The sequence below is a fragment of the Pelophylax lessonae genome (genome assembly GCF_965119305.1).
Source record: "Pelophylax lessonae genome assembly, chromosome: 7".
Taxonomy (NCBI): Eukaryota; Metazoa; Chordata; class Amphibia; order Anura; family Ranidae; genus Pelophylax; species Pelophylax lessonae.
In genome coordinates this window covers 289,114,948-289,142,447 of record NC_138774.1, presented here as the reverse complement: position 1 = coordinate 289,142,447, position 27,500 = coordinate 289,114,948, and the positions used below count along the sequence as shown (strand labels likewise).

General features: G+C 43.7%; 1 protein-coding gene across 2 annotated transcripts in view; it reads left to right on the top strand.

Annotated features, from left to right (window-relative positions):
• Positions 1–27,500, top strand: part of TNC (tenascin C) — a 209,704-nt gene that overhangs the window by 1,204 nt on the left and 181,000 nt on the right. The gene's annotated exons all lie outside the window — the stretch shown is intronic.

The window sequence follows — 27,500 nt, the reverse complement described above, 5'->3', positions numbered from 1 at the left end:
TTTACAGGTACCAAGAAAAGTCATTATAACATAGTCATGACCATATGGGACTTTACAGGTACCAAGAAGGGTCATTATAACATAGTCATGACCATATGGGACTTTACAGGTACCGAGAAGGGGCATTATAACATAGTCATGACCATGTGGGACTTTACAGGTACCAAGAAGAGACATTATAACATAGTCATGACCATATGGGACTTTACTGGTGCAAAAAAGAGTCATTATAATATAGTCATGACTATGAAGGACTTTACAGGTATCAAGAAAAGTAATTATAACATAGTCATGACCATATGGGACTTTACAGGTACCAAGAAGGGTCTTTATAACATAGTCAAGACTATGTGGGACTTTACTGGTGCAAAGAAGGGGCATTATAACATAGTCATGACCATGTGGGACTTTACTGGTGCAAAAAAGAGACATTATAACATAGTCATGACCATATGGGACTTTACAGGTACCAAGAAGAGACATTATAATATAGTCATGACCATGTGGGACTCTACAGGTACAAAGAAGGATCATTATAACATAGTCATGACCATATGGGACTTTACAGGTACCAAGAAGGGGCATTATAACATAGTCATGACCATGTGGGACTTTTCTGGTACAAAGAAGGGTCATTTGACATAGTCATGACCATGTGGGACTTTACAGGTACTAATGAGGGTCATGATAACATTTGCAAGTACCAAGAAGGTCATTATAACATGTCACGACTATCTAGGACTTTATAGGTACCATTGAGGGTCATTATAACATAGTCATAATCACGTTGGACTTTACAGGTACAAAGAAGGATCTTTATAACATAGTCATGCCCATGTGGGACTTTTCTGGTACAAAGAAGGGTCATTATAACATAGTCATGCCCATGTGGGACTGTTCTGGTACAAAGAAGGGTCATTATAACATAGTCATGACCATGTAGGACTTTATAGGTACCAATGAGGGTCATTATAACTTAGTCGTAATCATGTTTGACTTTACAGGTACAAAGAAGGGTCTTTATATAACATAGTCATGACCATGTAGGACTTTACAGGTACCTAGAAGGGTTATTATTATAACATAGTCATGACCATGCTGGAAAGACTCCTATTGGTACCTGTATAGTCCCACAAGTACCCGGTTCACTTCTTTTTTACTCTCTTCCTAATGCTACAAAAAAAAATAGTCATGCCCACCGATCTCTGTATGTCAATTTTATATATACAATATGCTCTATAATATGTAATAATTGATACATATCCATTGTATTTATTGGCCCTATTTGATATATTATATTTGATGCTTTTTTGTATCATGAGCATATTCAAGTTTAGATTTAAATTCAGGCTTAAATTTGGATATACATACGCCCTATATATATTCCTTAGATATGCGATCATGAGGTGATGTCAATATGACCAGAATTTTTATATATGTCTCGGTGTTCCCCCATGATTTGCATTATATTGATATCGACTGAACCCGACACGTCTGTTCATGCACTGTACTGTCTGTCTGCTGTTTTCATGGAGAATAAAGGAGTTCGATTGGTTTTCATCTTATACCATTGAGTGCGGTCTCAATCTTTTTTTGGATGTTTCTATGCTTGGATGGCGGATCTGACCTGCACCGGGTTGTGAACTTGCACCTGAGCGGCTTCCCTTCTTTGTTTTGCCTCCACCTCTCTCTGCCAATCCCCCCACTGGCTTCCACTCAGTGTCCTCCACCCCTCTGCCAATCCCTCTACTGACTTCTACTCAGTGTCCTCCACCCCTCTCTGCCAATCCCCCCACTGGTTTCCAGTCAGTGTCCTCCACCCCTCTCTGCCAATCCCTACACTGGTTTCCACTCAGTGTCCTCCACCCCTCTCTGCCAATCCCTCCACTAGCATCCATTAAGTGTCCTCCACCCCTCTCTGCCAGTCCCCCCACTGGCCTCCCCTCAGTGTCCTCCACCCCTCTCTGCCAATCTCCCCACTGGCTTCCCTTCAGTGTCCTCTACCCCTCTTTGCCAATTCCTCCACTGACTTCCACTCAGTGTCCTTCACCCCTCTCTGCCAACTCCCCCACTGGCTTCCACTCAGTGTTCTCCACCCCTCTGCCAATCCCCCCACTGGCTTCCACTCAGAGTCCTCCACCCCTCTCCGCCAATCATTCCACTAGCCTCCACTCAGTGTCCTCCAACTCTTTCTGCCAATCTCTACACTGGCCTCCACTCAGTGTCCTTCACCCCTTTCTGCCAATCCCTCAACTGGCTTCCACTCAGTACCCTCCCCCCCCCTCTCTGCCAATCCCTCCACTGGCCTCCATTTAGTGTCCTCCATCCCTCTCTGCCAATCCTTCCCCTGACCTCCACTCAGTGTCCTCCACTCCCTCTGCCAATCCCTCCACTGACCTCCACTCAGTGTTCTCCACCCCTCTCTGCCAATCCCTTCACTGACCTCCACTCAGTGTCTTCTACCCCTCTCTGCCAATCCTTCCACTGTCTTCCACTCAGTGTCCACCACCCCTCTCTGCCAATCCCTCTACTGACCTCCATTTAGCATCCTCCATCTCTCTCTGCCAATCCCTCCACTGACCTCCACTCAGTTTCCTCCACCCCTCTCTGCTAATTCCTCCACTGATCTCCATTTAGTGTCCTACATCCCTCCCTGTCAATCCCCCTATTTGCCTCCACTCAGTGTCCTCCACCCCTCTCTGCCAATCCCACCACTGGCTTCTGCTCACCCAACAAATTAAATTCAAACTTCAAACAACAACTTACAAAGCCATCCACAACTCTGCCCCGAGCTACATCACTAACCTGGTCTCAAAATACCACCTAATCGTCCTCCCAAGACCTCCTTCTTTCCAGCTCCCTTGTCACCTCCTCCCATGCTCGCCTCCAGAACTTCTCCAGAGCCTCTCCCATCCTCTGCAACTCCCTACCCCAACCTGTCTGCTACTCTGTCCACTTTTAGACAATCCCTAAAAACCCTTCTCTTCAGAGAAGCCCATCCTGCCTCCACCTAACAACTGTACTTTTATTATCTCCATCAGCTCATCCCATGCAGTTATTACCCTTTGTATCACTTGACCCTCCCTTTTAGATTGTAAGCTCTAAGGAGCAGGGCCCTCTGATTCCTCCTGCATTGAATTGTATTGGAACTGTACTGTCTGCCCTCACGTTGTAAAGCTCTACGCAAACTGTTGGCGCTATAAAAAATCCTGTATAATAATCTTTTTAATATCTTCTTTTCCTACTTTTTATTATCTTCTTGATGCTAACAAACAGCATAAATCATTTGTCACGATCATGGTGTAAAGGCACTTGTCAGTCCCCGTAAAGTCCCACATGTATCTAGTTCCTTTCACTTCTTGTTTTTACCCACGTCTTCATGCTACAGACACCATTAAACACCATTAATCATGACAATGGTGTAAAGGCACTTATCAGTCCCTGTGAAGTCTCGCGTGTATCGGTTCATTTCACTTCTTTTTTACTCTTTTTTCGGACCCTACAAACATCATTAATCATGACTGTGTTATAATGACCCTGATTGGTACCTGCAAGGACTGGAAGGCTACTTGAACATCCTGGCTAGCTCTGACTTGCTATTGAATATCACCAACTGAAACTTATTCACGTGGTTGACTTCTTTTTTTCAAGATAAGAAAGTATGGATATGCTAGTCTATGTTTAATCAACTAGGTGCCACTGCCGACATTACTAAAAAATATGGTAGAAAATAAATAGATACAGATGGGACTTTACAGGCACCAAGAATGGTCATTCCAATGTGGTCAGGACCATGTTGAAGATACCCTTCTTGGCATCTGCAAAGTATCTGGATCTTTTCTCCTTTTTTACTCTCTTCATAATGCTAAAAACATCATTTCCCATCAGTCATGGCCATGGTTTAAAGATACTTATCAGTTCCTGTAAAGCCCCACGTGACCATGTTGGAAGGACCCTTCTTGGTATCTGTTGAGTCCTTCAAGTATCTGGTTCCTTTCCTCTTTTTTACTCTCTTCTTAATGCTACAAACTTTGTTACTCATCATTCATGGCCATGGTGTAAAGACACTTATCAGTACTTGTAAGGTCAACACATGACCATGTTGGAAGGACCCTTCTTGGTATCTGTTGAGTCCTTCAATTATCTGGTTCCTTTCCCCCTTTTTTTACTCTCTTCTTAATGCTACAAATTTTGTTACTCGTTATTCATGGCCATGGTGTAAAGACACTTATCAGTCCTTGTAAGGTCAACGCCTGACCATGTTGGAAAGACACTTCTTGATACCTTTAAAGTCCCTCAAGTTCTCTTCTTAAAGTGCCTTAAGTTCTCTTCTTAAAGAGCTACAAATGTTTTTACTCACAATGGTTCCTTTCACTTCTTGTTTACTTTCTTTTTAATGCTACAAACATCATTACCTATCAGTCATGGCCACGGTTTAAAGACACTTATCAGTTCCTGTAAAGCCCCACGTGACCATGTTGGAAGGACCCTTCTTGGTATCTGTTGAGTCCTTCAAGTATCTGGTTCCTTTCCCTGTTTTACTCTCTTCCTAATGCTACAAACTTTAACTCATTATTCATGGCCATGGTGTAAAGACACTTATCAGTCCTTGTAAGGTCAATGCATGACCATGTTGGAAAGACACTTCTTGATACCTTTAAAGTCCCTCAAGTTCTCTTCTCAAAGTGCCTTAAGTTCTCTTCTAAAAGTGCTACAAACATTTTTACTCACAATGGTTCCTTTCACTTCTTGTTTACTCTCTCTTCATAATGCTACAAACATCATTACCTATCAGTCATGGCCATGGTGTAAAGACACTTATCAGTTCCTGTAAAGCCCCACATGACCATGTTGGAAGGACCCTTCCTGGTATCTGTTAAGTCCTTCTAGTATCTGGTTCCTTTCCCTTTTTTACTCTCTTCCTAATGCTACAAACTTTGTAACTCATTATTCATGGCCATGGTGTAAAGACACTTATCAGTCCTTGTAAGGTCAACGCATGACCATGTTGTAAAGACACTTCTTGATACCTTTAAAGTCCCTCAAGTTCTCTTCTTAAAGTGCCTTAAGTTCTCTTCTAAAAGTGCTACAAACATTTTTACTCACAATGTTTCCTTTCACCTCTTGTTTACTTTCGTTTTAATGCTACAAACATCATTACTTATCAGTCATGGCCATGGTGTAAAGACACTTATCAGTTCCTGTAAAGTCCCACATGACCATGTTGGAAGGACCCTTCTTGGTATCTGTTAAGTCCTTCAAGTATCTGGTTCCTTTCCTCTTTTTTACTTTCTTAATGCTACAAACTTTGTTACTCATCATTCATGGTCATGGTGTAAAGACACTTATCAGTCCTTGTAAGGTCAACGCATGACCATGTTGGAAAGACACTTCTTGATACCTTTAAAGTCCCTCAAGTTCTTTTCTTAAAGTGCCTTAAGTTCTCTTCTTAAAGTGCTACAAACATTTTTACTCACAATAGTTCCTTTCACTTCTTGATTACTTTCTTAATGCTACAAACTTTGTTACTCGTTATTCATGGTCATGGTGTAAAGACACTTATCAGTCCTTGTAAGGTCAACACATGACCATGTTGGAAGGACACTTCTTGGTACCTTTAAAGTCCCTCAAGTTCTCTTCTTAAAGAGCTACAAACATTTTTACTCACAATGGTTCCTTTCACTTCTTGTTTGCTTTCGTTTTAATGCTACAAACATCATTACCTATCAGTCATGTCCATGGTGTAAAGACACTTATCAGTCCCTGTAAGGTTCCACATGACCATTTTGGAAGGACCCTTTTTGGCATCTGTAAAGTCCCACTTGTATGTGATTCCTTTCACTTCTTTTTTACTCTTCTTAATGCTACAAACATTGTTACTCATCATTCATGGTCATGGTGCAAAGAGACTTAACAGTCTCTGTAAGGTCCAACATGACCGTGTTGGAAGGACCCTTCTTGGTATTTGAAAAGTCCCACAAGTATCTGGTTCCTTTCACTTCTTTTTTACTCTCTTCTTAATGCTACAAACATCATTACTCATCAGTCATGTCCATAGTATAAAGACACTTCTCAGTCCCTGGAACATCCCTTGTGACCATGTTGGAATGACCCTTCTTGGTATCTGTAAAGTCCCACAAGTATCTGGTTCCTTTAACTTTTTCTTTACTCTCTTCTTAATGCTACAAACATTATTACTCATTAGTCATGACCATGGTGTAAAGACACTTTTCAGTCCTTGGAACATCCCACATGGCCATGTTAGACGGACACTTCATGGTACCTGTAAAGTCCCTCAAGTATCTGGTTCCTTTCACTTGTTTTTTACTTTCTTCTTCATGCTATAAACACCGTTACTCATCAGTCATAACCATGGTGTAAAAACATTTATCAGTCCTTGGAACATCCCACATGACCATGTTGGAAGGACCCTTCTTGGTACCTCTAAAGTCCCTCAAGTATCTGGTTCCTTTTTCTACTTTTTTACTCCCTTCTTCATGCTACAAACGATGTTACTAAGGTACTCATCAGTCATGGCCATGTTGTAATGACACCCATCAGTCCCTGTAAGGTCCCACATGACCATGTTGGAAGAAACCTTCTTGGCATCTGTAAAGTCCCACAAGTATCTGGTTCCTTTCACCTTTTTTACTCTCTTCTTAATGCTACAAACATAGTTACTCATCAGTCATGACCATGGTGTAAGAACAGAAAACAATGTGTTGTGGGCAAGAGAGGAAACCAGAGGCACCACATCCCTCAGAAATATATAGACAAAAGATCAAATATTTGGGATTTTTAAGGTCCAAAAATATCACAGATTCTTCAACTGTTAAAAATTAACAATTTTGTTTAATACTTCCATAAAAACAATAAAATTGTCTAAAAGTTTTGAAATGTGTGTATACTAACTGGAATGATGTATGAAAAATACAGAAATGTTATCACAAGTATGTTTCTTGAAGGTGGGAGTCACGACATGTTTCGCCTTCAATACGGCTTTTTCAGGAGAGTGTATTACAACATACAAATGCACCAAATTAGTTATGAAAAAGTTGTTGATATCCAAATAACAAAAGATTAAGCAGAGGCAAGTTCTCTTCTTCGTGCTACAAACATCGTTAATCCTTAGTCACAGCCAAGTTATGACCATTGTTGGTACCTTGAAAGATCTGAATGCTAATTTAATGCACTTATTTGATGATGTAACTTGCTATACCCTACTGATAACTGTTGGCAATGAAAGGTTCAATTCTTTTTAACATGAAATTATGGATATGATAGTCTATGTATAATCAGAGGGGTGTCAACATCAATCATTAGTACAGTAGATAAGAACCAGATACATGTGGGACTTTGCAGATACCAAGAAGGGTCATTATAACATATTTATGACCATGTTGGAAGGACCCTCCTTGATACCTGGTTCTTTTCACTTCCTTTTTTTTTTTTTTACTCTCTGCTTTCTACTTATGCTACGAAAAATCCTTAATCATTATTCATGACCATGTTATAATGACCCCTATGGGTTCAAGTCCAAATCGTATCTGGTTCTTTTCACTTCCTTTTCTTTTCTCCTTGATGATTAGATGTCATTAATAATTGAAACGTTGTAACTATTGTTTTGTTGGTAAAAATGTGTTACAAAAATTGTTATAAATGATGGTATAGGGGCACATTTATAAAGCCATTAACATGACGATCACCAAAGATTCAGTAGAGGTGAATCTTCCCGACACGTGTTTTGGATGACAGCGACTGATTCATGTTTGGCGAAAGTCACATTCATCCCTTTATAAGTATTCCCTGAAGGGGGGGCGCAGTTTGGTATCCTTGCCCTGGGCACTGAATGACCTTGTCCCGGCACTGGCCTCATCAACATCACTTGTAAGATCCAAGTGGATGAAGGAGATGTTTTTGGGGGTTTTTTTTAATCGTATACAGAAAGCTTGGAGTTTAAGTGATAGTTAAGAAAAGTTATTAAAGTCACTGGTTTTGTGTTGACTTGGATCCATTCTTCAGGCTTGAATTGGAGCTTTTTTTTTTTTTGGGTGGGGGTTAATGGTCTTTGTGTGGTTGGGCTACAAAAACTAATGCCAATCAAGCAGAAAGCATCTTTCATTGCACTGACTATAACAAGAACTTGAAAGTTGACATTTGATTGGTCGCTATAAGGCTCATTAAAATATTTGTTGTCCCAAAAAAACGAATTGGAGTTAACTGTAGGTTTAAAAGTCTTTTTTTATGGTCAATAAAAATTATTAAAGTTGCAAGCTTTAGGTTTACTTTTTTTTGGGTGTGTGTGTGTGTGGGGGGGGGTGTTCAATGGTCTTTGTGTAAAGTCGCAAGCTTTGAATTGGCATGGATCCGTTCTTCAGGCTTTAATTTGAGCTTTTTTGGGTTAAGGGGGGTCAATGATCTTTTTGTAAAGTTGCAAGCTTTGAGTTGACTTGGATTCATTCTTCAGGTAATAATTGGAGCTTTTATGGGTTCGGACGGGGGAGAGGGTCAGTGGACTTTGTGTAAAGTTGCAAGCTTTGAATTGACTTGGAGCCGTTCTTCAGGCTTTAATTTGAGCTTTTTTTTGGGGATGTGTGTATGGGGGGGGGGGGTTTCAATGGTCTTTCTGTAAAGTTGCAAGCTTTGTTCAGTTCTTTAGGCTTTCATTTGAGCTTTTTTTGTATGTGGGTGTCAATGGTCTTTGTGTAAAGTTGCAAGCTTTGAGCTGACTTGGATCCATTCTTCATGCTTTAATTTGAGCCTTTTTGGGTTAAGGGGGGTCAATGGTCTTTGTGTAAAGTCGCAAGCTTTGAGTTGGCATGGATCCGTTCTTCAGGCTTTAATTTGAGCTTTTTTGGGTTAAAGGGGGGTCAATGATCTTTTTGTAAAGTTGCAAGCTTTGAGTTGACTTGGATCCATTCTTCAGGCTTTAATTTGAGCTTTTTGGGTTAAAGGGGGGTCAATGGTCTTTGTGTAAAGTCGCAAGCTTTGAGTTGACTTGGATTCGTTCTTCAGGCTTTAATTGGAGCTTTTTTGGGTTAAGGGGGGTCAATTATCTTTTTGTAAAGTTGCAAGCTTTGAGTTGACTTGGATTCATTCTTCAGGTAATAATTGGAGCTTTTATGGGTTCGGACGGGGGAGAGGGTCAGTGGACTTTGTGTAAAGTTGCAAGCTTTGAGTTGACTTGGAACCGTTCTTCAGGCTTCAATTTGAGCTTTTTTTTTGGGATGTGTGTATGGGGTGGGGGGGTTCAATGATCTTTTTGTAAAGTCGCAAGCTTTGAGTTGACTTGGATTCATTCTTCAGGCTTTAATTTTAGCTTTTTTGGGTGGGGGGGTCAATTATCTTTTTGTAAAGTTGCTAGCTTTGAGTTGACTTGAAACCATTCCTCAGGTTTAATTTGAGCTTTTTTTGGGGGGGGGAGGGGAGTCAATGGTCTTTGTGTAAAGTCAAAAGCTTTGAGTTGACTTGGATTAATTCTTCAGGCTTTAATTGGAGCTTTTTTGGGTTAAGGGGGGTCAATGGTCTTTGTGTAAAGTCGAAAGCTTTGAGTTAACTTGGATTCCTTCTTCAGGCTTTAATTGGAGCTTTTATGGGTTGGGACGGGGGAGAGGGTCAGTGGACTTTGTGTAAAGTTGCAAGCTTTGAGTTGACTTGGATCCGTTCTTCAGGCTTTCATTTGAGCTTTTTTTTTGGTAGGGTTAATGGTCTCTGTGTAGTAGGGCTGAGAGCACAGTGCAAAGTGCAATAACCAATACAAACCAAACAGAAAGTAATTTTTATTACACTATGTTGCGAAAATGAGAGCTGAAACGTGAAAAGCCGTTATTGAGAACATCTTAATATTTGAAACTGGAAGTTAATTTTAGGTTTACAAAAGTCTTATTTTATGGTCAAAGGTCATTGTGTCAGGTCTGAGAGCGTGGTGCAGATTACAGCTATTATTGCATTGACTTCATGTAACACATATGTGCAGTGACCTGAAAAAGACTTAGAGCGCCGTTCCAAGTGAGAAGATCTCCCCCCCCATCCTGATGTGTAGGGGTGCCAGCGTCCAAACAAACTCATCCAGTAGTAGCGATATGTAGCATCTCCCGCCCTGACCAGTGTAATGTTAGGTGGCCTCAGCCAGCACCTACACCCTTAACCACGCCTTCTGATGTGTGTCACCCCACCCATCGGGGCTTAGTCATAGAGGTCTATGATACAAAAGGTAATTACTCAAAATGTTTTCATAAAGGATATTATTCACAGATAAGTGTTTATTACCTTTATAAGATAAAATAGAGACAATAGAGTTACAATACATGAGGGTTAGGTGGGTCCTTCTCACAAGAGCTTACAATCTAAAGAGGAGGGACAAGTGATACAAAAGGTAATCACTCAAAAAGTTATCATGGTAAGGACATAAAGGATAATATTCATACGCATGTATTCATTTATTACCTTTATAATATATAAGGGAGACAGTAAGGCTACGATACAAATTAAGAGGTTTGGGTGGGTCCTGTTAACAAGAGCTTACACTCTAAAAAGGAAGGGCAAGTGATACAAAAGGTAATTACTCAAATCATGATAAGGGCATTTAGGATAAATAATAATTAGTAGGCATGTATACATGTATTACCTTTATAATATATAAGGGGAGCAATAAGGTTACTATACAAATTAGGAGAAGAGGGTTAGGTGGGTCCTGCTCACAAGAGCTTACAATCTAAAAGGGAGGGGCAAGTGATACAAAAACGTGAAAAGTTATCATGGTAAGGACATGAAGGAGAATATTCATAAGGAAGTATTCATTTATTACCTTTATAATATATAAGGGGGGGGGGGGGGCAATAAAGTTACTATACAAAGTAAGGGAAGAGGGTTGGGTGGGTCCTGTTCACAAGAGCTTACAATCTAAAAAAACAGAAAAAAAGGGGCAATTGATACAAAAGGTAATCACTCAAAAGGTTTTCATGAAGGATTCTATTCATAGATAAGTGTTTATTACCTTTATAATGTAAAAGAGAGACAGTAGAGTTACAATACAAATCAAGAGATTAGGGTTAGGTGGGTCCTGTTCACAAGAGCTTACAATCTAAAAGGGAGGGGCAAATGATACAAAAACATAATAACTCAAAAAACGTATCATGGTAAGGACATGAAGGATAATATCCATAAGCATGTATTCTTTTTTTACCTTTATAATATATAAGGGATACAGTAAGGTTACAATACAAATTAGGAGGATTGGGTGGGTCCTGTTAATAAGAGCTTACACTCTAAAAAGGAAGGGCAAGTGATACAAAAGGTAATTACTCAAAAGGTTTTCAAGAAGGATACTATTCAGAGATAAGTGTTTATTACCTTTATAATGTAAAAGAGAGACAGTAGAGTTACAATACAAATCAATAAATGAGGGTTGGAGGGTCCTGCTCACAAGAGCTTACAATCTAAAAGGGAGGGGCAAATGATACAAAAACTTGATAATTTCAAAAAGCTATCATGGTAAGGGCATGAAGGACAATTCATGATTATAAGCATGTATTACCTTTAAAATATATAAGGGGGGGGGGGGGGGATAAGGTTACTATACAAACAGTGGCGGCCCGTGCATAGGGGGCACCAGAGTGCCGCCCCCCCCTACTCCCTAAAAAAAAGAAAAAAAAATAGAAAAAAAAAATCCTTTGCCATGCCTATGCCATCACCTGTGCCATGCCTATACCATCACCTGTGCCATGCCTGTGCCATGCCTATACCATCACCTGTGCCATGCCTATACCATCACCTGTGCCATGCCTGTGCCATGCCTATACCATCACCTGTGCCATGCCTGTGCCATGCCTATACCATCACCTGTGCCATGCCTGTACCATCACCTGTGCCATGCCTATACCATCACCTGTGCCATGCCTATACCATGCCTATACCATCACCTGTGCCATGCCTGTGCCATGCCTGTACCATCACCTGTGCCATGCCTATACCATCACCTGTGCCATGCCTATACCATCACCTGTGCCATGCCTATACCATGCCTATACCATCACCTGTGCCATGCCTGTGCCATGCCTGTACCATCACCTGTGCCATGCCTGTACCATCACCTGTGCCATGCCTATACCATCACCTGTGCCATGCCTATACCATCACCTGTGCCATGCCTGTACCATCACCTGTGCCATGCCTATACCATCACCTGTGCCATGCCTGTACCATCACCTATGCCATGCCTGTACCATCACCTGTGCCATGCCTATACCATCACCTGTGCCATGCCTGTACCATCACCTGTGCCATGCCTGTACCATCACCTGTGCCATGCCTGTACCATCACCTGTGCCATGCCTGTACCATGACCTCAAAGTCATGCAATTTTTTTACCGCATTTTTTGCCGCAAAGCAATACCTATTACATTTTTCTTTTTGCGCCCCCCCCAAAAATTTTGAGCACCAGCCGCCACTGTATACAAATGAAGACATGAGGGTTATGTGGGTCCTGCTCACAAGAGCTTACACTCTAAAAGGGAGGGGCAAGTGATACAAAAACGTGATAACTCCAAAAGGTTATCATAAAGGTTATCATGAAGGATAACATTCATAAGCATGTATTCATTTATTATCTTCATAATATATAAGGGAGACAGAAAGGTTACAATACAAATGAAGACAAGAGGGTTGGAGGGTCCTGCTCATAAGAGCTAACAATCTAAAAGGGAGGGGCAAGAGATACAAAAACATATGGTAAAGAAATGAGAGATACAATTTATTGGGATGTATGTATCACCTTTATAAAAATATATGGGACACATTAAAGTTACAATAAAAACCAAGACAAGAGAGTCCTGCTCACATGAGCTTGCACTCTAAAAGGGAGGGGCATGTGATCCAAAAGTTAGTAACCCAAAACGTTTTTAAGGATAATGATCATAGGTGTGTACCATGGGAAAACTGTCATACCTGTAATATCACATCAGGTCTAGAAGAAACATGAGAAACCTAAAAAACCCTTGAACATTTGGAAGGAAATAATTCTTTGGTTGGCAGCTCAGGAGGGTGGCACTAATGCCGTGTTCCAAGGCTGGCATTCAGATAAAAAGATCCGTCTCACTAGGGAATGGAGTGGTTGAATGGCGGCAGCATAATAGATTGTACGTGAATAACATTTTCTTGTCTCCACTCACCTACCCCCACCACAAAGCCGGTTAACGAAGGATTCCATGGTTCATAAGGTGGTGGCCACCAAGAATGTCCTACACTTTGTCTGGCCAAGGAACGACGATTGTGACCTACGTGAACCCTTTCCGCGAAGTTAATTGATGTTTTTCTTGCATGATTCTGCCTTGGCTGTGAACTTGCTCCATGCTTTAGTATGTGGTGAGGGTTTTTTTTTGTTCTGTGGGATTTACACAATAGCCCCGCAGCTACTTTTGTGGAGAGAGTGTTCCAGCGGCTCCTCCGAGGAGCACATGTTCAGCTACTGTTTCTGTTAACCCCATCCTAGGGAGAGAACATAATATCAGCTTTCACAAAAGTTTGGAACGACCGAGCCTTGAAAAGTCTCCTCCGGTTTGACTTGAAAGCTGATCTCGGGGATAGGCAAATAATAACTAAATACAGGAGCTGTGTTTGTTCTGACTTGAATCTCGGCTCGCTTGGTGTATTTCTTCCATGTCTTTGGCTCTGTAAGGGCTCGCTTACGCTTGCTTCAAAATGTGGCATTGGGCGCGTTTTTTTAAACCACTCGGAATGCCAATTAAAGCCCCTGTCACTAAATAAAATGGTGACCTTACAGTCCTGCTCAGGCGTCGCATTTGCTTCAAAAATTATCCCCCGTTTCTTGGTACTTCAAAGTAGGGATCGACCGATTATCGGCAAGGCCGATATATCGAGGGCCAATATGCTCTTTCCCCGATATATCGGAATCGTCCCCGGAGGTTACCGATATTGCCGATATTGTCGTGACGTCATCGCGTATGTTGCGCCACGCGCCGCCACGCACTGGGACAGCTTTTAGCCTCTTCTGGAGTTGGGGAGTCTCGGGACAGTGAGTGTACAGTGCACACAGTGTGTTTAACACAACCGCCACATACATAAACCCACCCACAGCTGCCCGGTGCCAGCCAGCCAGCCAGCCACCTACACACCCACAGGTCTGTACCAGCCAGCCAGCTGGGGGTTACTACTGAGTGAGGGCTCAGCAGAGCTGGGGGTCACTACTGAGCAGGGGACCAGCAGAGCTGGGGGCTACCACTAAGTGGGGGATCAGCAAAACTGGGGGTACTACTGTGTGGGGCATCAGCAGAGTTGGGGGTATTACTGAGCAGGGAATCTGCTGAACAAGGGTACTAATAGGCTGGGGATCTGCTAAACAAGGGTTCTAATAACCTGGGGATCTGCTGAATGAGGGTACTAATAACCTGGGGATCTGCTGAATGAGGGTACTAATAACCTGGGGATCTTCTGAACGAGGGTACTAATAATCTGGAATCTGCTAAACAAGGGTACTAATATAAGCTAGGGATCTGCTGAATAGGGTTACCAATGACCTAGGGATCTGCTGAGTAGGGTATTACCAAGCTGGGGGTTCTACTGGGTCCTTTTAAAACAAATAGAAAATCAACACACATTCATTAAAGCTTTAAATAAGCAATGTTCTATTTTAAAGGGGTCCAATAGAACCCTTGCTCAGTAGTAACCCCACTCAGCGGATCCCCAGATCATTACCACCTCTGTTCAGCAGATCCCCAGCCTATTAGTACCCTTGTTCAGCAGATCCCCTGTTCAGTAGTACCCACAGCATTGCTGATCCCTCACTCAGTAGTAACCCCTCAGCTTTGCTGATCCCCTGCTCAGCAGTAACCCCCTAGCTCTGCTGATCCCCTGCTGATCCCCTGCTCAGTAGTAACCCCCTAGCTCTGCTGATCCTCCACTCAGTAGTAATCCCCAGCACTGCTAATTCTCTGATCTGCTGATCCTCCCCTCTCTCTCTTGTCCCCGCTCACCTCCCACTATATTGTGTCCATGCTGCGCACCAGGTGTGATATCTGCTCATTTCTCCTGCTCTGGTCCCCTGCTTCTGCAGATCCTCTACCGTTCAGTTCTCATTATACGGTCCCCATCCAGCTTCTGCTATAGCTTCAAAAAAGCTTCACAAACACATAAAAAAGCATGTTGAAGCCGTAGGTACTTTAACGTGTGTTAAAGTCGAAGCAGGTGTAAGTCAACCCTAATAAAGACCGGTCACTGCTGCTCTCCATCCTTGTGCAGGGTGACAGGTCTTATATCTGAGATTTAGGATGTGGTGGTGACATGAAGGTCTGAGGGGATCAGCCCCAAAATATTCATCAGCAGTCTCCCCGGCAGCTCCAGGGGGGCAAAATGAAAAGAAAAGAAGAAGGCAGGAGAGCCCTTACAGTGTAGTTAGTTGGCCCAAAAATGATAGTTACCTTAAAAAGTTAGATCAGTGGGAAAAACGAGAAAATAACCAATATCTGTTGAGGCCGTAGTCACCCTATGGCAGGGGTCTTCAAACTATGGCCCTCCAGTTGTTCAGAAACTACAATTCCCATCATGCCTAGTCATGTCTGTGAATGTAACACTTTTACAATGCCTCATGGGATGTGTAGTTCCGCAACAACTGGAGGGCCGTAGTTTGAGGATCCCTGTCTTATGGAGTGGAAAAACCCAACTTTCCATTTACGCAGGTGGAAAAAATTCTTCCCACTGGGTGTTAGAGGACAGGCATGAGATATGTATGATGTGAAAGACCCCTGAGTTTTGGGACTGTGTGTAGGGTACGTGTGGTTCCTATTGTCCTCCACTACCTTCCGTAATAAGCCTTGGTAGAAGTCTACAGGATGTCCTTGGGTAGAGTATTAGGGTTGCCACCGGTTCCGAGGCTAATATAATGCAGAGGCACCAAGTGAGTTTAATTACCTCCTTAATCAGCCACAGAACCTGTGTTATTAATGTGTGTCCTCATTTAAAGGGATGAGGTGGCAACCCTATAGAGCAGGGGTCTCCAAACTTTGGCCCTCCAGTTGTTCAGGAACTACAATTCCCATCATGCCTAGTCATGTCTGTGAATGGCAGAGTTTTACAATGCCTCATGGGACGTGTAGTTCTGCAACAGCTGGAGGGCCGTAGTTTGGGGATTCCTGCTATAGAGTATACAAGGAATAGACCAGAGTCACTATGAACTGCTGTTCAGGGCTCCGTAGGTGAGATTGCCCCCCACCTACTGTCACAGTGACAATGGTTTCACCATACAGGAAGAGAGGAAGCATGCATACAAACATAGAAGTAATTCCTTCCAGTAGAGTAAGAGAAGGCCAGAACCTCGGTCAGCTTTTTACTGCTGAAGAAAGAAGGTTAACAGTGCCAAAACCCTGAGATTACCATCCAATAGTATGGCGGAGGTATAACTACAGAGAATCTTAAAATTGGGCCTCTACACCAGCCTTTCTCAACCCTTTTCCCCCAGAGAACCCCTACTTAAACCATTCATTGGGGGTCAGTTGGAAGAATGCCTTCATTGCATTGGTGGTCAGTAGGAAGAATGTCCCTTACATTGGTGATCAGTGGGAAAAGTGCTCCTTATATTGATGATGAACAGTTGGAAGAGTGTTCTTTACTTTGGTGGTCCATGGGAAGAATGCTCCTTACATTGGTGGCCATTGGGAAGAATGCTTTTCCTACAGTGGTGGTCAGAATGCTCCTTACATTGGTGGTCAGTGAGAAGAATGCTCCTTATATTGGTGGTCAATGGGAAAAATGTCCCTTACATTGGCGGACAGTGGGAAGAATGCTCCTTACATTGGTGATCAGTGGGAAGAATGTTCTTTACGTTGGTGGTCAGTGGGAAGAACGTCCCTTAAATTGGTGGTCAGTGGGAAGAATGTCCTTACATTGGAGGTCAGTGGGAAGAATGCTCTTTATGGTCAGTTTGTAGGAATGTTGCTGAAATAAAAGGTCTGAGCACAGGGCGAAAAACTATATCTGATTTCCAGTATAGGACACACAGGGCTTTTTTTCAGCAGGAACGCGGTGGAACGCAGTTCCGGCACCTCCAGCACTGAATGTATGTAATAGCAAGTGGTGTGGGGTGTGTTGAAGGGTCTCTTGAGGCTGGCTGCTTGGGGATCTATTGTAACTGGTAGGGATCTGGTATTGTGTGAGGGTCTATTGTTGCTGGGGGGTCTTATGTTGTTGGTAGGGATCTCCTGTTGAGGTAGAGGTCTATTGTTGGCTTATCTATTGATACTGGTTGCTGGGAAAGCAGTTGTTGCTACTAGAGGGGGTCTAATGTTGCTGGGGTGGATATTTTGTTGCTGGGTGAGGAATTTTGTTGTGCGTGGTAGGTGGGTAGGGGTGGAACCAAGGGACAATGCTCAGAGGTGGGTAGTGGGTGGAACCAAGGGACAATGCTCAGAGGTGGGTAGGGGGTGGAAGCAAGGGACAGTGCTCAGAGGTGATTAGGGGTGGAACCAAGGGCAGTGCTAAGAGGTGGGTAGGGGGTGGAACCAAGGGACAGTGCTCAGAGATGGGTAGGGGGGTGGAACCAAGGGACAGTGCTAAGAGGTGGGTAGGGGGTGGAACCATGGGACAGTGCTCAGAGGTGGGTAGGGGGTGGAACCAAGGGACAGTGCTCAGAGGTGGATAGGGGGTGCAACCAAGGGACAGTGCTAAGAGGAGGGTAGGGGGTGGAACCAAGGGACAGTGCTCAGAGGTGGGTAGGGGGTGGAACCAAGGGACAGTGCTCAGAGGTGGGTAGCGGGTGGAACCAAGGGACAGTGCTCAGAGGTGGGTAGGGGGTGGAACCAAGGGACAGTGCTCAGAGGTGGATAGGGGGTGGAACCAAGGGACAGTGCTCATAGGTGGGTAGGGGGTGGAACCAAGGGACAGTGCTCAGAGGTGGATAGGGGGTGGAACCATTGGACAGTGCTCAGAGGTGGGTAGGGGGTGGAACCAAGGGACAGTCCTCAGAGGTGGGTAGTGGGTGGAGACAAGGGGTGGCTCAGAAGGGGGGAGTTCCTGCACCTATTCTCCGAGAAAAAAAGCCCTGAGGATACAGATACCTTGGCAAGAAGCCTCCTAAGAAAGGAGACAATGTCTACTATTTTGGAGTGGTCTCCCTTGTAATTTATGGTGTCACATCAATGAAAATCAAGACGTGATTTCTAAGGTTTTATTGTGAATTCGATCAACGGAAAGTATTTAAGTTATTATCTCAAGACTTAGAAGTATTTCAGTTCAAAGCGCCCAACCATTCCATTCTTCATTGGCTTTCGCTGCTGCATTATTAATTTTTTCTCCTCATATGTTTTTAATATATGAACGTTGAATGACAAGAAAAGACGGACAGCGATCACCTGATGAAAAATGGATTTTCAAAAATGTGATTTATCGTTTTTCCAGACTGCAATCTGAGTAAGAGAAGTGAAAAAGGAATTCAGAACACTCCTGTAGGTCAAGGCGCTGTGAACCGCGTGAGGCATTGACTTTAAAGGGAAGATGGCTATAAATTAGGACTCCCGGCTGGGATGGAGATGGTTAGAAGAAGAATCGAATGTCTTAGGACAAATGTTTGCATGAACGACGGCAATTACTTAATCAACAAAACATTAACAGTAGATTTAGCCATGTGTCTAAATCTTCCTTTACCTTGAACCCGTGTTCGGATCGCGCTTAAAGGGTACTGATAGGCGGTGAGGGAACGATGTGGCATCTCCTTTCGGCCGGTTTTAACCCCATTTTTGCAGAGCATTTTCAGTGCTTCCCCATTTGCTAGAGTATGTAGTGTTCGGCGGGCTTTCTGCCCATCGATTGCTACATTTCAGGTAAACTTTGGCGCAAAGTATTGCAACTGCGGCATGTAAGCACCCCCACCTGCTGCCTATCGCAGCCTAAGGAAGGGGCAGTCATTGATGAAGTCTATGACTATAATTACCACCAGAAGCCCAAGGTTAGGCCAAGGAAGGTGAACCAAGGGTGCTGGAATTGCCACGTCTGGCAACAACATCCCTCACAAGAATCATTCGATATCACACCTTTAGTTTGGATGCACGGGGAATGTGTTTGGCTGTTCTAAATTGACAGTTCCATTGGGCTTTAATCATGAAAATGTGGATGGGCCCTTCCCAACTCTTCATAATTAGATCAGGGGTCTTCAAACTTTCTAAACAAAGGGTCAGAGTACTGTCCTTCAGACTTTAGGGGGCCGTACTGTGGCCAGTAGAATACACCTCAATGTTATTTGAAGTAAATAGCTTCCCAACATTGGATTTAGTAGGATGAATAATGCCTCATTGTTGGCCTCAGTGGGAGGAATAGTGCCCCATCATTGGTGTCAGTAGGAGAAATAGTGCCCCATCATTGGTGTCAGTGGGAGGAATAGTGCCCCATCATTGGTATCAGTGGGAGGAATAGTGTCCCATCATTGGTATCAGTGGGAGGAATAGTGCCCCATCATTGGTATTAGTGGGAGGAATAGTGCCCCATCATTGGTATTAGTGGGAGGAATAGTGCCCCATCATTGGTGTCAGTGGGAGGAATAGTGCCCCATCATTGGTGTCAGTGGTAGAAATAGTGTCCCATCATTGGCATCAGTGGGAGGAATAGTGTCCCATCATTGGTATCAGTGGGGAGGAATAGTGCCCCATCATTGGTATCAGTGGGGGGAATAGTGCCCCATCATTGGTATCAGTGGGGAGGAATAGTGCCCCATCATTGGTATCAGTGGGGGGAATAGTGCCCCATCATTGGTATCAGTGGGGGGAATAGTGCCCCATCATTGGTGTCAGTGGAAGGAAAAGTGTCCCATCATTGGTGTCAGTGGGAGGAATAGTGTCCCATCATTGATATCAGTGGGAGGAATAGTGCCCCATCATTGGTATCAGTGGGAGGAATAGTGTCCCAACATTGGTATCAGTGGGAGGAATAGTGTCCCATCATTGGTGTCAGTGGGAGGAATAGTGTCCCATCATTGATATCAGTGGGAGGAATAGTGCCCCATCATAGGTGTCAGTGGGAGGAATAGAGCCCCATCATAGGTGTCAGTGGGAGGAATAGTGCTCCATCATTGGTATCAGTGAGAGGAATAGTGTCCCATCATTGGTATCAGTGGGAGGAATAGTGCCCCATCACTGGTATCAGTGAGAGGAATAGTGTCCCATCATTGGTATCAGTGAGAGGAATAGTGCCCCATCATTGGTATCTGTGGGAGGAATAGTGCCCCATCATTGGTATCAGTGGGAGGAATAGTGCCCCATCATTGGTATCAGTGAGAGGAATAGTGCCCCATCATTGGTATCTGTGGGAGGAATAGTGCCCCATCATTGGTGTCAGTAGGAAGAATAGTGCCCCATCATTGGTATCAGTGGGAGGAATAGTGTCCCATCATTGGTATCAGTGGGAGGAATAGTGTCCCATCATTGGTGTCAGTGGGAGGAATAGTGTCCCATCATTGGTGTCAGTGGGAGAATGCTTTAATGGATAACAATTAACAATAAGTCTATTTTCGGAGTTTGCTGTAGGTGAAATGTTCTGAATAACTTTGAGCACTCCATAATATTACCATATTAATATTGCATTGAGCTCATGCTCCTGAATACTTCCTCAGGGAGGTCTGGTGTCCTCTGCAGCTCTCATCTCCCCCTATAAGAATAGAAGAAGCTTTGTTTGAACAGCTGATCCGTCTTCCTTTTAGGAACAGGCTTACTAAACCCACATATACTGTAACCGAGTCACAAAGACTTAATCTTCCCTTTATAGGCGATTACTGTATGCTAAAAGAGGCATCTGTGGCATGCGGGATAAATGTGTGCGCATATTTGAGGATGTGTGTTGCTTTAAATAAATATCAGCGGTACTAAATGTAAAAATAAAGAGCTTCAACTCTTCTGGGAAGGCTGTCCACAAGGTTTAGGAGTGTCTATGGGAATTCTTCTAGAAGCTCATTTGTGAGGTCAGGCATTGATGTTGAACGAGAAGGCCTGTCTCACAGTCTATGCTCTAATTCATTCCAAAGGTGTTCTGTTGGGTTGAAGTCAGGACTCTGTGCAGGCCAGTCAAGTTCCTCCACCCCAAACTCACTCATCCACATCTTTATGGACCTTGCTTTGTGCACTGGTCCAAATCATTTGGTGGAGGGGGGATTATGATGTGGGGTCGCTTTTCAAGGGTTGGGATTGGCCCCTTAGTTCCAGTGAAGGGAACTATTAAGGCGTCAGCATACCAAGACATTTTGGACAATTTAATGCTCCCAACTTTGTGGGAAGAGTTTGGGGATGTCCCCTTCCTGTTCCAACATGACTGCGCACCAGTGCACAAAGCAAGGTCCATAAAGACATGGATGAGCGAGTTTAGGGTGGAGGAACTTGACTGGCCAGCACAGAGTCCTGTCCTCAACCCGATAGAATTCCTTTGGGATGAATTAGAGCAGAGACTGCGAGCCAGGCCTTCTCATCCAACATCAGTGCCTGACCTCACAAATGCCCTTCTGGAAGAATAGTCAAACATTCCCATAGACACACTCCTAAACCTTGTGGACAGCCTTCCCAGAAGAGTTGAAGCTGTTATAGCTGCAAAGGTTGGGCCAACTCAATATTGAACCCTACGGACTAAGACTGGGATGCCATTAAAGTTGATGTGTGTGTAAAGGCAGGCGTCCCAATACTTTTGGTAATATAGTATATATACACTTTCACTGGGTGAATTGCTATGCAATTTTTTTTTTAAATACACCCCTATTTGTTTAAATAGCTTTTTCTGATGTACCGTCCTCTGTTGGTAAATTCAAATTTACTTGAACAACCGGAGCTCTTAGAATCCAAAACAATGGCTAGCTCTGTATATTGCCCAGATACTCGTGATTTTAATCACTTGAGGTTTGGAAATGACTGCATTTGGCCTCTAGATGGTGCTAAGTAGGCACTAGGAATTTCCTATGATACTTTGTGCCATCTAGTGAAGTTACTGCATTTGGCCACTAGATGGTGATAAGCATCATAGGGATTTCCTATGACACCTTATGCCATCTAGTGGTCAAATGTAGTATTTTACATTTTAAATCAGTGAAATATATTCGTCCTGCACATGAAATGGCCTAAAATACATTTGCATTTTGCCTCATTCAAATAGAACAAATGTACATTCGTGAATTACTATGCAGATTTTTATATAAATACACCCCAAGTTGTGTAAATAACTTTGCCATGTTGGCAGGATCATATTCACTAGAACAACTGGAATCCATAATAATGGGTAGCTCTGTGTATTGCCCAGATACCATTATGTGATTTTAATCACTTGAAGTCTGGAAACTGGGCAAACACGTTGTGACTTAACAGACTCGTCCGGAGAAAATCAGGCTTTCCTGAAATAACCCGTGAAACTGTTGAATGTGATCATTTTGCCAACCTGAGCAGCCACCCGGGTATCTTTACCACATAAAAATTCTGCTAAGCTCTGGAGGGAAATCGAAGACGTTCCTGGAAGGTGGATCTGTGTTACATAAGGTTCTTTTTTCCCCCCTCCGGCTATTCCACTTCAACTTGTGGAGCTTCTTTTTTCCATTTTTCGAAATTTTTGGATTCCGTACGTTTTGGGTCCCAGTGACAGCGTGGTCATCTTTGGTCTGCTTTGGATTTCTTACCATTGCTGTTGCAGTCAGAGCCAGTGCTAGACTATTTTGCACCCTAGGCAAGACCAGCTCCTTGCACCCCCTCCCCAAAAAAAAAAACTGTACACATTGCCCCCCTTCCTGTACATAATGCCTCCCCTTTTCTCCCCTTCCTGTATACACTGCCCCCTTTAATCCTACACCCCCCTTCCTGTGCACACTGCCCTTCTTTAATGCTACACCCCCTTCCTGCACACACTGCCCCCCTTTAATCCTACACCCCCTTCATTTACACACTGCCCCCCTTAACCCTACACATCCCTTCTTGTACACAGTGCCCCTTCCCCCCTTCCTTCACACACTGCCCTTCTTTAACCCTACACCCCCCTTCCTGCACACACTGCCCCCCTTTAACCCTACACCCCCCTTCCTGCACACACTGCCCCCCCTTTAACCCTACACCCCCCTTCCTGCACACACTGCCCCCCTTTAACCCTTCTTGTACACAGTGCCCCTTCCCCCTTCCATCACACACTGCCCTTCTTTAATGCTACACCCCCTTCCTGCACACACTGCCCCCCTTTAACCCTACACCCCCCTTCCTGCACACACTGCCCCCCTTTAACCCTGCACACCCCTTCATATACAAAGTGCCCCCTCTCTAGAGGTGACCCCCCCTGGGGATGAGGAGGTGACAGGAGAGGAATGGGGCACTGGCCATGGCTGTGCCCTAGGGGTGACAGTGCGCCCTTGGCGGCCGCCTAGTTTGCCTAGTGGTAGCACCGGCCCTGGTGGCACTCCTTTTGTTTCCATGGGGGTCGAACCCTCCTCCACTCTATCCAAAACGAAGTTAAAAAGTGTTGGCTTGAGCTACGTTTTTTGTGGCAGTAGCCCTAACTACTAGATATAAAAGTGCACTCAATGGGAAAGGTCATAATGCCCGTGGCCCAAAAGTAATGCAAAAGTGGGCACAACTTTTATAATAATTTTCAAAGGTCTTTCAAATTTCACATGTTGGTAGAGTAGGGCCAGGTTCACACTAGCTGTGGCCGCGGCTCACAGCAGAGGGTCTGCTGCGTCCCTGTTCTCTGTTTTAGGTGCGAATCAGGTCCAAATTTTGGCTGAATTTGGACCTGAAACAGAGCCAAAGACGCACAGCGCCCTGGAGGTGTGTGAACTGCCTCTATTGGGCGCCATTTACAGTCTCCTGTCATTCGAATTGGATGCGGGGAAACCCTCATCCAATACGCATCAGTGTGAATCCAGCCGAACTCTTCCTCTACAGCAGGAGTCTCCAAATTTCGAGCAAAGGGCCAGTTTACTGGCCTTGAAGCTTTAGAGGGGTTAGACCAGCCTTTCTCAACCTTTTCAACACAGAGGAACCCTTGAAATAAATTTCTGGTCTTGGGGAACCCCTGCTAAAAATGTTAAATCTAGTCATGACACATTAGTGTGACAGTCAGTGGGAAGAATGCTCCTTACTCTTGTCATCATTGGGAAGAATTACCCCCTTACAGATAGCTAAAAGGAACAATGTTGTCATTGGGAACTTATCTGAGAGGCAGAAATTGCCTATTGCTGAAGGAACCCCTAACAAATTCAGGAGGAACCCTGGTTGAGAAACCCTGGGATAGACTGTGCCCAGTGAGGTTAGAAAATGCTGTGGTGTCCGTGAGAGCAAACGGTGCCTCCTCATTGGTTTTAGTGAAAGGAACAGAGCTCTATTGATGAAGAAATGGCTTAGGTTGTCCTCCACAGAAGGCTACAGAATGTTTATGGAGATGACACCATTAGGAAAGTAAATACCCTCTCAATGGGAGACACCGTTATAGGTAAATAATGGATTCCAAGCAGAAGCAATGTGGCGTCATTGAGTTCTTGACGAAGCAGAGGTGCAGGCTGTTGGGCATCCACAGAAGGCTACAGAATGTTTGCGGAGGTGACACCTTAGAAGCGCAATATCTTGCCACTGGTGATGGTTGTCCATGGTGTTATCTCCGTAAACAATTGCGAAGATCTTTGAAGAGATGACACCTTTGAGAAGAGCAATGTCTTGTCATTGGGGACGCTTGTCTATGGTGTTATCCCTGTAAACATTCTGTAGCCTTCTGTGGATGTCGGACAGCCTGCACCCCCTCCATCTGGAACTCAATGATAGAAAATTGCTTCTGCTTGGAATCCATTATTTACCTGCAATGGTGTTTCCCATTGAGAAAGTATTTACCTTCTCACTGGTGTTACATCTGTGAACATTCTGTAGCCTTCTGTGGATGTCAAACATCCTACACCCATCCTTCGTCAAGAACTCAACGACAGCACAGGAGAGGTGCAGGCTGTCTGACATCCACAGAAGGCTACAGAAAGTTTATAGAGATGACAACATGGAGGATAACAATGTCTTGCCATTGGTGACTCTTATCAATGGTGTCATCTCTGTAGACATTCTGTAGCCTTCTGTGGATGTCAAACAACCTACACCCATCTTTCATCAAGAACTCAATGACGGTATGTTGCTTCTGCTTGGAATCCATTTTTTACCTATAATGGTGTATCCAATTGAGAAGGTATTTACCTTCCTAACGGTGTCATCTCCATAAACATTCTGTAGCCTTCTGTGAAGGACAACCTACACCCTTTCTTTCTCAAAAACTCAATGACGGCACAAGAGAGGTGCAGGCTGCTGAATATCCACAGAGGGCTATAGAAGGTTTATGGAGAGGACACCATTGGGAAGAGCAATGTCTTGTCATTGGTGACTCTTGTCAAAGGTGTAATCTCTGTAGACATTCTGTAGCCTTCTGTGGATGTCAGACAGCCTACATCCCTCCTTCATTAAGAACTCGAGGATGGCATGTTGCTTCTGCTTGGATTCCATTATTTACCTGCAAAGGTGTTTCCCATTAGGAAGGTATTTTACTTCTCGTATGATCTCGGTAAACATTCTTTACCCTTCTGTGGATGTCAAACATCCTACGCCCAGTCTTCATCAAGAACTCAGTGACCGCACGTTGCTTCTGCTTGGAATCCATTATTTACCTTTCTTGGCCAAGAACTCAATGACAGCACAAGAGAGATGCAAGCTGTAGAATATCCACAGAAGACTATAGAATGTTTATGGAGATGACACCATTGAGAAGAGCAATGTCTTGTCATTGGTGACTCTTGTCAATGTGTAATCTCCGTAAACATTCTGTAGCCTTCTGTGGATGTTGGATAGCCTACATCGAAATTTCGTCAGGAACTCAATGATGGCCCTCTCTTCTGCTTGTAATCCATTATTTACCTGCAATGGTGTTTCCCATAGAGAAGGTATTTACCTTCTCATTGGTATCATCTCCGTAAACATTCTGTAGCCTTCTGTGGATATCAAATATCCTACACCCATCCTTCGTCAAGAACATAGTGACTGCACGTTGCTTCGGCTTGGACTCCATGATTTACCTGCAAAGGTGTTTCCCATTAAGAAGGTATTTACCTTCTCAATGGTATCATCTCCATAAACATTCTGTAGCCTTCTGTGGACATTGGATAGCCTACACCCATCCTTTGTCAAGAACTCAGTGGCTGCACATTGTTTCTGCTTGGAAACCATTATTTACCTATAATGGTGTCTCCCATTGAGAGGATATTTCCCTTCCTATTGGTGTCATCCCTATAAACATTCTGTAGCCTTCTGTAAAGGACAACCTACACTCTTTCTTTGTCAAGAACTCAATGATGGCACAAGAGAGTTGCAGGCTGTCCAATCTCCACAGAAGGCTACAGAATGTTTATGGAGATGAAACCATTGAGAAGAGCAATGTCTTGTCATGGCTGACTCTTGTCAATGGTGTAATCTCTGTAGATGCTCTGTAGCCTTCTGTGAATGTTGGACAGCCTACACCCCTCCTTCATTAAGAACTCAAGGATGGCATGTTGCTTCTGCTTGGATTCAATTATTTACCTGCAAATGTGTTTCCCATTAAGAAGGTATTTACCTTCTCAATGGTATCATCTCCGTAAACATTCTGTAGCCTTCTATGGATATCAAATATCCTACACCCATCCTTCGTCAAGGACTCAGTGACTGCACATTGCTTCTGCTTGGACTCCATTATTTACCTGCAAAGGTGTTTCCCATTACCTTCTCAATGGTATCATCTCCGTAAACATTCTGTAGCCTTCTGTGGACGTTGGATAGCCTACATCCAAATTTAGTCAGGAACTCAATGATGGCCCTACGCTTCAGCTTGTAATCCATTATTTACCTGCAGTGGTGTTTCCCATTAAGAACGTATTTACCTTCTCAATTGCATCATCTCCTAAACATTCTGTAGCCTTCTGTGGACGTTGGATAGCCTACATCCCTCCTTCATTAAGAACTCAAGGATGGCACGTTGCTTCTGCTTGAATTCCATTATTTACCTGCAAAGGTGTTTCCCATTACCTTCTCAATGGTATCATCTCCGTAAACATTCTGTAGCCTTCTGTGGACGTTGGATAGCCTTCTACATCCACATTTCGTCAGGAACTCAATGATGGCCCTACGCTTCAGCTTGTAATCCATTATTTACCTGCAGTGGTGTTTCCCATTAAGAACGTATTTACCTTCTCAATGGTATCATCTCATAAACATTCTGTAGCCTTCTGTGGATGTCAAATATCCTACACCCATCCTTCGTCAAGTACTCAGTGACTGCACGTTGCTTCTGCTTGGAATCCATTATTTACCTGCAGAGGTGTTTGCCATTAAGAAGGTGTCTACCTTCTCGATTGTATCATCTCTGTAAACATTCTGTAGCCTTCTGTGGACGTTGGATAGCCTACATCCAAATTTCGTCAGGAACTCAATGATGGTCCTACGCTTCTGCTTGTAATTCATTATTTACCTGCAATGGTGTTTCCCATTAAG